Source organism: Elaeis guineensis, chromosome 6 (assembly GCF_000442705.2).
Source record: "Elaeis guineensis isolate ETL-2024a chromosome 6, EG11, whole genome shotgun sequence".
In the NCBI taxonomy this organism is placed as follows: domain Eukaryota; kingdom Viridiplantae; phylum Streptophyta; class Magnoliopsida; order Arecales; family Arecaceae; genus Elaeis; species Elaeis guineensis.
The window spans coordinates 12,514,951-12,524,690 of NC_025998.2; the positions used below are offsets into that span (position 1 = coordinate 12,514,951).

Consider the following 9,740-nt stretch of genomic DNA (forward strand, 5'->3'; position numbering starts at 1 on the left):
CTCTCCCTCCTTTCTCTCTCTTTCCTCTCTCCTCTATATTCTCTCTCTAGATTCTCTCTCTAGATCTTTCTCTCTCTTTATGGATTTTATCTCTCTAAGGTCTTTCTACTCTCTCTCTAATTGCATCACAGACCTTAGGATAAATTTGAAATAAAAATATGATGATTTGAGATTGCTCCGAAATTCATGCAGCAGATTTGATCCCAGCTCGATCTTATTCGAAATTTATAATATTTGATTCATATTGAGTCACCTTGATAGGACCTCTGATAATCTCGATCATGATTATCTTATCTGAAGGATACAAAGATTCTCTTTATTTTCTCTCTCTACTTTCTCTCTCTAAAATTTTCTCTCTCTTCCTGGATTTTCTCTCTCTAAAAGTCTTATAGATTAGTGGAGGATCCTGATACTTAGACAAATCCTAATTTTGGTTAATCCTAAGAGAGGTCCTAGATTTGTGTTATTAGGATCGATTATCGATAATTTCTCTATATATGATTTTTATATTTGATCAGGGTTATGAAGAGATACGATTGTCTGCATAAGATATCGAGTAGAATATTTTGTTAGAGAAATTCATAAATCAAAGAAGAACATTGATTTCTGTACTCGAATCAGTCACTGATAAAGGTAAGAATCTCTGTACATGATCACCATTATAAATATGCTATTTTACTGTTGGTCTTGCATTATTGGTTTTGCATCGTCGGATTTGAGATCGATGAATTTATTATATCTGAGATATTGTTATTTGATTTTGAGCATGAGTATGTTATGTCAATATATATGTATCAGAGATTGATGGCATGATTATATGGATATGACATATCTGAATTGATCATAATACAAGATAGAATTAATTTGATGAAATCAACACATAATGATCAAATGAAAAGAAAGAGATATATGGTATGAACTAGCCTTGTCATGTAGAACAGCCGGCCAGGAGCTTATGCCTGGGACAGCCCGCCAGGAGCTTATGCCTGGGACAGCCCCCACTGGCTTACAGGTGGATCAGCCGGCCAGGAGCTCATGCCTGAGACAGTCTGCTAGGAGCTTATGCCTGGGACAGCCCCCACTGGCTTACAGGTGGATCAGCCGGCCAGGAGCTCATGCCTGGGATAGCCCGTCAGGAGCTTATGCCTGGGACAGCCTCTCACGGGCTTTCGTACGTAGGACAGCCGGCCAGGAGATCATCCTGGGACAGCCTTGAAAGGCTTTTTAAGTGGATTCGATCCGGATGATGACTGAGGTATAGACTTGGATAGTCCAGAGCCAGAAAGAAAATGTTAAAAATCATGTAATTATGAAAAGAGAAATGAAAGGTAAGACATGAAATAATTGTTGAATAAAAGTTTTTCACCTGTTAACATATGATGATACATCTATTTTAACAAGACAGTAAATTTATGGATGTTTGCAGTATTCTGAATATTGAACATGAGATTTTGTGTTTTATTGCTTATTCTTATTTTCAGATTATATTACTATATCAGTGTGATATAAAAATTCTTACTGGACTGTAAAGCTCACACCCCTTCATCTTTCTTTTCCTTCTCAGAGTTACAGGATGCTTATGATTGGCTATGGCTTGGATTTACGAGTGAGCAGAAGGATAAATAGAGTGTTATAGTATCTGATCAGAGAATTGAAGAAATTTAAATTGTAATTATGCAAGGTTTTATGAATTATTGTTGAAATAAATTGTTATGGATGTTAAGGTTGTAACGATTTAATTTGGCCTTGCATATTCTTTAGGGCTTGCTTTAAAGAGTGTGCGGCCATCACGTATCCGATCCGGGTGTTGGGTTCGGAGCGTGACAGGTACACTCAGACTACCGACATAAAGTCGGTATATTAGAAATCACCAGCGCAGAAAGCGCATAACGGCCACGTACCATGATCATCAGTGGACATTAACTACCCATCCCATGATTACATAGTACCGAAATAAGCGGAACCCACATATCTAACTGTTACAAATGGTTATCAACAACTTGTCTATAAAAAGGAGGTAAATGAACAGTATTGGTAAGATAATTCTGGACAAACACTTTGTCACTTTCTATATTCAACTTACTATTCATCCACTTTCCACTGACTTAAGCATCGAAGGGTCTCCGATGAATACAATTCCGGTCAATGGACTTTTTTTATAGGTTGCTCTTCGTCAGAGCTAGACGCAACATGAGATTGACCACAACAGAGATCAAAGATCGATCCGGAGCTGTGCCATCTGGTTGGAAGAGAGAACGAACCTCTTAGAAGAATGGAAGAGGAGGATTCAGGTATCACTATTGTGGTCACCGGAATGGAAAATGGTTTGGTATGAGAGCTCAATCAAGGTGCAATCTCAATGACTATAAATATATGTATCTATTACCCATAATCACCTGCACATTAAATGTTTCAATATTTCTTTCGCATCATAGCCACATTGACGCAGCTGTTGAGATCCTGAGATGTTTCAAGCAAATGAGACTGCAAAATATAGAGTAGTTATGGTTACAAAGGTTACAAAAGAAGAAAAAAAATTGATAGAGAGGTTTGAGCACTCCTAAGAGGCATAATTGAGAAGAGAGAGAAGGCTATAAACTTGGGTGAAGCTAGTAATGATGACTTATTGGATTTGATGAGAAAATCTAATTTGAAACACTTCCAAGAACATGGGAACTCCAAGAACACTAGGATGACCACCGAAGAGGTGATTGAAGAGTGTAAACTTTTCTACTTTGCAGGGCAGGAGACTACATCTGTGTTACTCACATGGACAATGGTTGTCTTGAGTATGCATCCAAGCTGGCAGGTCGGTGCAAGAGAAGAGGTTTTAGAACTCTTTTGGAAAAAGTGACCAGATTATGATGGCTTGAACCGTCTAAAGATTGTGAGTATATTTGTTACATTCCCTTTGTTGTCTATTTAATTGATTTGAAATGTCAAAAAAACCCTACGACTAGAGACATTGGATCTACAGTTTTGTATGAATAGTATTGCTCTTAGCATAGTAACTCTAAATAAAATATAATCATTTGTTAAAGGCATATTGCATTTTGTTTGATACCGATAGATAACTTTTTGTCCGGAATGAGACTGCTTGTCTCTATACTATGCTATGGAAACAGTTTTAGATTCAGAATTATTTCTTTTAAATCAATGATAAGAAGACAATATAAAATGTATTTTGGAAACTCAAATGGAAGCTATGCATTAAATGGTTCTCATTTTCTCCCACATTTTTACATGATGATTTCTGTACTGCTTTGTGCTACTTAGAAAAAACAGCCTATTCTGGGTGCTATGATCTATCCAGCAGAGCTTCTCACACGAAATCTAGCATCAAGGTGAAGTGTTTCCTTAATGATTAAATTCATGTGGCAGGTCACTATGATTCTTTACGAGGTTCTCAGGTTATACCCACCTGTAATTCAACTCAATCGCAGGACATACAAAACACTGAAACTTGGAGATATCACTTGCCCTGCAGGTGTGCTACTCTTACTGCCTGTGATCTTCATTCACCATGACCCAGAATTCTGGGGCAATGATGCTAGTGAGTTCAATCCAGAGAGATTTGCAGAAGGGATTTCAAAGGCATCGAAAGGTCAGCTAGCATTTTTTCCATTTGGTTGGGGTCCTCGGACTTGTATCGGACAGAGTTTTGCATTGCTGGAAGCTAAGATGGGATTAAGCATGATTCTTCAGCATTTCTCATTTGAGCTTTCACCATCCTATGTCCATGCTCCATACACTGTTATAACTCTTCAACCCCAGCATGGTTCTCAAATTAGGCTACGCAGAGTCTGATATCCTCTTTTCATCATTAATAACACATGACTACTGCAACATGTGATGATCCTTCTGTAAGCAGAGAACATAAATCTATTTTTGTTAGGATTTGACGCCTCGAGATTGAGCCCACATTGAGCCCACAGCGAGGTTCGCGGCGAAAAACGGAGTCCAACGAGACCAAGATCACCTGAAACGGAGCTCGGATGGAGGAGATACGAGCTTTTGAAGTCAGCACGAGAATCGAGGCGGCGGAGGACCGCCGGCGACCGGCGGCGGGCGGCAGCGGCGCGGCCGCAGGCAGCGGTGTGCGGGACACGCGACCCAGGCCAGCGCGGGACGCGCGACCCAGGCCCGCGCGGTGGGGGCCCGCGGCCCATGCGGGCGCGTGGCCCAGCCGGGCGCGCGGCCCAGGCACGCGCAGGCCCGCGCGCAGGCGCGGCCCAGGCCCACGCGCAGGCGCGGTCCAGGCCCGCGCGCGCGGGCCGGCCCAGGCCAGCGGCCTGCTGGCCCCTTGCCTCGGTCCACCGTGGACCGGGCGGTCCACGGCAGGGCCTGTGGACCGCGTGGGTGTTTCCCACGCGATTCTCGCGGTCCACGGCACTAATCCGTGGATCGGAGCGCGATCGGATGGCCCAGAGAGATTGCGGTCTTGATCCGACGGTTCAGGAGGTTTTTTGGCTTTGTTTAGGACTCCTAATCTCTCTCTAATCAAGTTTAAACTCGGTTTAACCCTTTAAAAGGGTACTGTGACGAACAGAGGAGGTGTGGTTCGGGTTTCTCGCCGTACAGAGCCGTACGAACCCGATTGGAGAGAGAGAGAGGCGAGGGCGCTGAGAGAGAAGGAGCAGAAGGCTCCTGGACAGCGGTCGCCAGGCTCTTCAGGGGTTCAGGGGGGTCTCCAAAAGAGAGAGAGCTTTTGTGAGGAAAACTTCAGGTGAGAGAGAATTGGGTGTACAAGGGTTAAGGGTGAGGTCTCCTCTTGTAAAATTTTCTTTTCATAGTGAAGTTTGCATGCCCCGTGGAGGCGAGCCCTTTTGTGGCTGATCTACGTATTTTGATTGTTTTTCTTTTGTTTTGTTTCTTCTTTATTCCTACTGCATCGCGTGGTACTGAAAGGATCTTGGGAGGTGGTGTCCTGGCCAGACATCCACCCAACAAGTGGTATCAGAGCAAGGCGGTACAAGGACGCAGATTGCAGCGGTGGTGAGCAAGACCGAAGATGGAGAAAACAAGAACAATCAAGATGGAGATCAACAAGTTTGATGGTAAGAGCAATTTCTCCTTGTGGCAGGCAAGGGTGAAGGACGTGCTCATCCAACAGGGGTTGATCGATGCTCTCTTGTGCGATGAGAAGCCGACCACCATAGAGGTGCAGGATTGAAAACGGCTACAGATGCAGGCGGTGAGTACCATCCGCATGTATCTGGCGGATGAGGTGGTGATCCATGTACTGAGCGAGACTTCTCCGACGGTGCTGTGGTCGAAGCTCGAGGAGTTGTACATGGCGAAGTCTCTCACCAACACTCTTTTCCTCTGGAGGCAGTTTTACCAACTGCGGATGACTGAGGGACAGAGCGTGCAGAAGCATCTCAGCCACTTCCAGAAGATCCTCACCGACCTCCTCAGCGTTGGTGAGAATGTTGAGGAGAAGATCAGGGTGCTGGTTTTGCTGGCGTCGCTTCCCCCTTCGTACGAGTCCTTGGTGACTGCTCTTCTAGTGGGAAAGAGCACTATCAAGATGGACGAGGTCACCGCGGTGATACTCCAGAATGAGGTTCTCAGGAGGGAGAACCCAGCTTCGAGCTCAGGTGGCGGTAGCTCAGCTTTGGTGGCTTCTGGAGGAGCAGGAGGTGGTAGACGGAGCAACAGGAGATCGCAACGAGGGTGATCCAAGTCCAGGAGGGACTTGAACAAAACCAGGTGTTACCGGTGTGAGGAGTTGGGGCATCTAGCTAGAGATTGCCCTCAACTAAAAAATCGAACGGTGGCTGCTATAGCGACGGCCGGCAGCGATTCAGATGGAGATGTCTTGGAGATATCTGATGAGGTATCTACTTCTTCCCAGCAGTGGATATTAGATTCTGCATGCCCCTATCATGTATGCTGCAGAGAGGAGCAGTTTGACTCCCTGGAGAACAGTGTGGGCACTGTATATCTGCTGGATGGATCGAGCTGTGCGATCAGAGGCATTGGGACGGTCAGCTGGAGGACACATGATGGTGCATTGAGGAGATTGGGGGAGGTCCGATACATACCCGATTTCAGGCGGAATCTTATCTCATTTAGCAGACTGGATTCAAGAGGCTACAGGATGGTAGCTGGTGGAGGAATCCTGAGGGTGCTACGCGGTGATAGGATTGTGCTGGAGGGGAAGAAAGGGAGCAGAGGACATTATTACCTGGCGGGGAGCCCAGTGCGAGGTGGAGCTTCGGGAGCCAGGCCGAGCCCAGAGCGAGGTGGAGCTCCAGGAGGCGGATCGGGCACGAGACAGGAGACTCGGGAGGACGAGAGGCGACGTCGCAAGGTGAGATTCCTATTACCGCAGGATGATGCCCCGAGCAGATCTCAGGTCAGGAGGAGCACAGCATACGACGGAGATGGGATCGAGCAGCCTGGCTCGACTCCCATGTTTGCCCATCCATGATCAGCAGGCGATTGCCCCAGGGCATGGGGGCGAGGAGATCCAGAAGCTCTCGGAGTTTGGAGGAAGCCGAATATCGAGTCGAGATGGAGATTGTTAGGATTTGACACCTTGAGATTCAGCCCACATTGACCCCACAGTGAGGTTCGCGGTGAAAAATGGAGTCCAACGAGACCAAGATCATCTGAAACGGAGCTCGGATGGAGGAGATACGAGATTTTGAAGTCGGTACGAGAATCGAGGTGGTGGAGGACCGCCGGCGGGCGGCAGCGGCGCGGCCGCAGGCGGCGGTGCGCGGGACGAGCGACCCAGGCGCGGCCGCAGGCGGCGGTGCGCGGGACGAGCGACCCAGGCCGGCACGGGACGTGCGACCCAGGCCCGCGCGGTGGGGGCCCGCAACCCAGGCGGGCGCGTGGCCCAGCCGGGCGCGCGGCCCAAGCGGGCGCGCGGCCCAACGGGGCGCACGGCCCAGGTGGGCACGCGGCCCAGCCGGGCGCGCGGCCCAGGCGCGCGCAGGCACGGCCCAGGCCCGCGCGCGCGGGCCGGCCCAGGCCAGCGGCCTGCGGGCCCCTTGCCCCGGTCCACCGTGGATCGGGCGGTCCACGGCAGGGCCTGTGGACCGCGTGGGCGTTTCTCACGCGATTCTCGCGGTCCACGGCACTATTCCGTGGACCGAAGCACGATCGGACGGCCCAGAGAGATTGCGGTCTTGATCCGACGGTTCAGGAGGTTTTTTGGCTTTGTTTAGGACTCCTAATCCCTCTCTAATCAAGTTTAAACTCGGTTTAACCCTTTAAAAGGGTACTGTGACGAACAGAGGAGGTGTGGTTCGGGTTTCTCGCCGTACAGAGCCGTACGAACCCGATTGGAGAGAGAGAGAGAGGCGAGGGCGCTGAGAGAGAAGGAGCAGGAGGCTCCTGGACAGCGGTCGCCAGGCTCTTCAGGGGTTCAGGGGGGTCTCCAAGAGAGAGAGAGCTTTTGTGAGGGGAACTTCAGGTGAGAAAAAATTGGGTGTACAAGGGTTGAGGGTGAGGTCTCCTCTTGTAAAATTTTCTTTTCATAGTGAAGTTTGCATGCCCCGTGAAGACGAGCCCTTTTGTGGCTGATCTACGTATTTTGATTGTTTTTCTTTTGTTTTGTTTCTTTTTTCTTCCTGCTGCATCGCGTGGTACTGAAAGGATCTTGATAGGTGGTATCCTGGCCAGACATCCACCCAACAATTTTCTTTTCTTTTTCTTTGTTGGAGACAGTTTCCTCCATTATCTCTCTAGGCAAATCACAAGTGCTGATCTTGGTTCTATTGTTTGTAGCTGGAAATAAAGATTCTGGCACTACCTTATGGAGCAGAACTGTAACTGCAGCTTTGTCCTTCAGTGTTTTTTAATACCCTTTCATTTTTCTTAACAAAATATGGTCAGAATGTGCCTAATTTTGTTTCTAAAAACATAATTAGAATAGATTATTATTTTGAGAATCAAGATGAAAATTCCATCCTGCAGATTTGAATCTGGAACATCTTTCCAGTGCATGCTCTAAAGGGAGACAAGTGCTCAACAAAAAGGTCCGGTTGAAACCCATGCCATTACCTCACTGCATCATCCCTCCAGTGGTTGTGTTCTGCCACCCTGCCATGAAGGAAAAAGGCATCACTTCTTGGTTTCATGTGGGTCCGTTGGAAGCCATTTCTCTTCTGGTTTGTGAGGCTTGTGTCTGTGACTACATTTATGTGGCAACTCAAATGCTATAGTATAATCGCAATTATCGTATAGTAATTGTTCATATTGTTGATATACTTTGGTATATGTGTTACTTTTCCAACGAATTGGTTTTATTCTGTTTTTTATGCTTTGCTGACAAAGCAGTGAGAAACAACTGGCTGGACTTCTATTAAGCTTGTGTTGAGCTTGAATCACTCAAGTGGAGTTCCCGCAGGATTCTGATGGGTGGTAGAAATCGTCCAAGGTCACCCGACGACGATCAGCAGAGAAGCGGCTGGATCGAAGAGAAATAATGATTGCTAAAAGGAATCCTCCCTCCCATCCTACACATATTAAAAAAAAGGGGAGGGCTCGAGCCCCCAGAGAGAACCCAATCTTAGAAAGTAGGGCCCGAAAAAAAGGAAAGAGGAATGGAGGCAAACTCGTTGTTGGTTGGTGGGATTGAGCTCCAATGGATCGGACTTCATGCTGTGGGCCAGGAGGGAGATAGGCCCTGTAAAGACATTTCTATGGTGGATATGGGCTTCGATTTTGCCCATCTTAAATGGGCCAGGAGCCCGAGCTCGTTTGCTGGCCACACCCAAGCCAAGGGAGCTAGAGATGCAATCGAGCCAAATCGAGAAGCTAGAAGCTCGAGTTTGACTCAACTCAAAATATTTGGGCTCGAATCTCAGCTTGGGATCGATCAAGCTTTAAATCCCAAGTTCGAGCTCGGCTCGATTAAAAATAGGTAAAACTCGAGATTGATTCGATTTGGCTCGAATATCAACCGAGCCAAACTCGAGCTCGAAATTAAACTTTAACTTACTAATAATATATAAATTAATATATATATTATAAATAAAAATAATATTATTAAAAATATATATAAATTCGAGTAGGCTCGCAAGCTTTCGAGCCGAGTATCCTACTACTTGAGCTTGACTCGATTACTCAAGCTCGATAATAATCGAGTCCAATCGAGCTCGAGTAGCTCATGAGCAACTTAACTCATTTACACCCCTAAAGGGAGCCGACTCTACCTCTCAACCCAAGGGGATTGGCAAGCTGCTGGGTTGGGCTCGGCCCAGCTGATGGGGCAATTTGAGACCAACTCTCAAGTGAAGAGTAATTCTTTGTCCATCACACTTTGATGGAGAAACAACATACTGTTGGGCCATGTAGCGCAATTAATAATGGAACAAACATTTAATGTTGATTGACTTTTTTTTCAAATTTTTTTAATGAAAATACCTTTTTCCTCTGTAGAACAAAGAAAGGATAGTATTATTACTTCCTGATGCCTTATATAATTTCTTATGAATATATATAACATCCTAAATAATATATATAGCTTCTTATATCTTTATATAATATCCTATTGGTTGTTATGTCTTTCTGTAAATATATATGATATTTTGAACAATATATATGACTTCTTATAAATATATATAATATTTTGAATAATATATCTAGCTTTTTAATTTTTTTTCTAAATTTTTATAAGTATATATGATATCTTAAATAATATATATAATATTTTATAAATATATATGATATCCTGAACTATATATATTATTTTTTAATATCTTATATAACTTTCTGTGAAT

At 45.7% G+C, this 9,740-nt stretch overlaps 1 pseudogene; it reads left to right on the forward strand.

Annotated features, from left to right (window-relative positions):
* Positions 1–2,272: 2,272 nt before the first annotated feature.
* LOC140858723 (cytochrome P450 CYP72A616-like) lies at positions 2,273–3,827 on the forward strand (annotated as a pseudogene).
* The last annotated feature ends 5,913 nt before the right edge of the window (positions 3,828–9,740 follow it).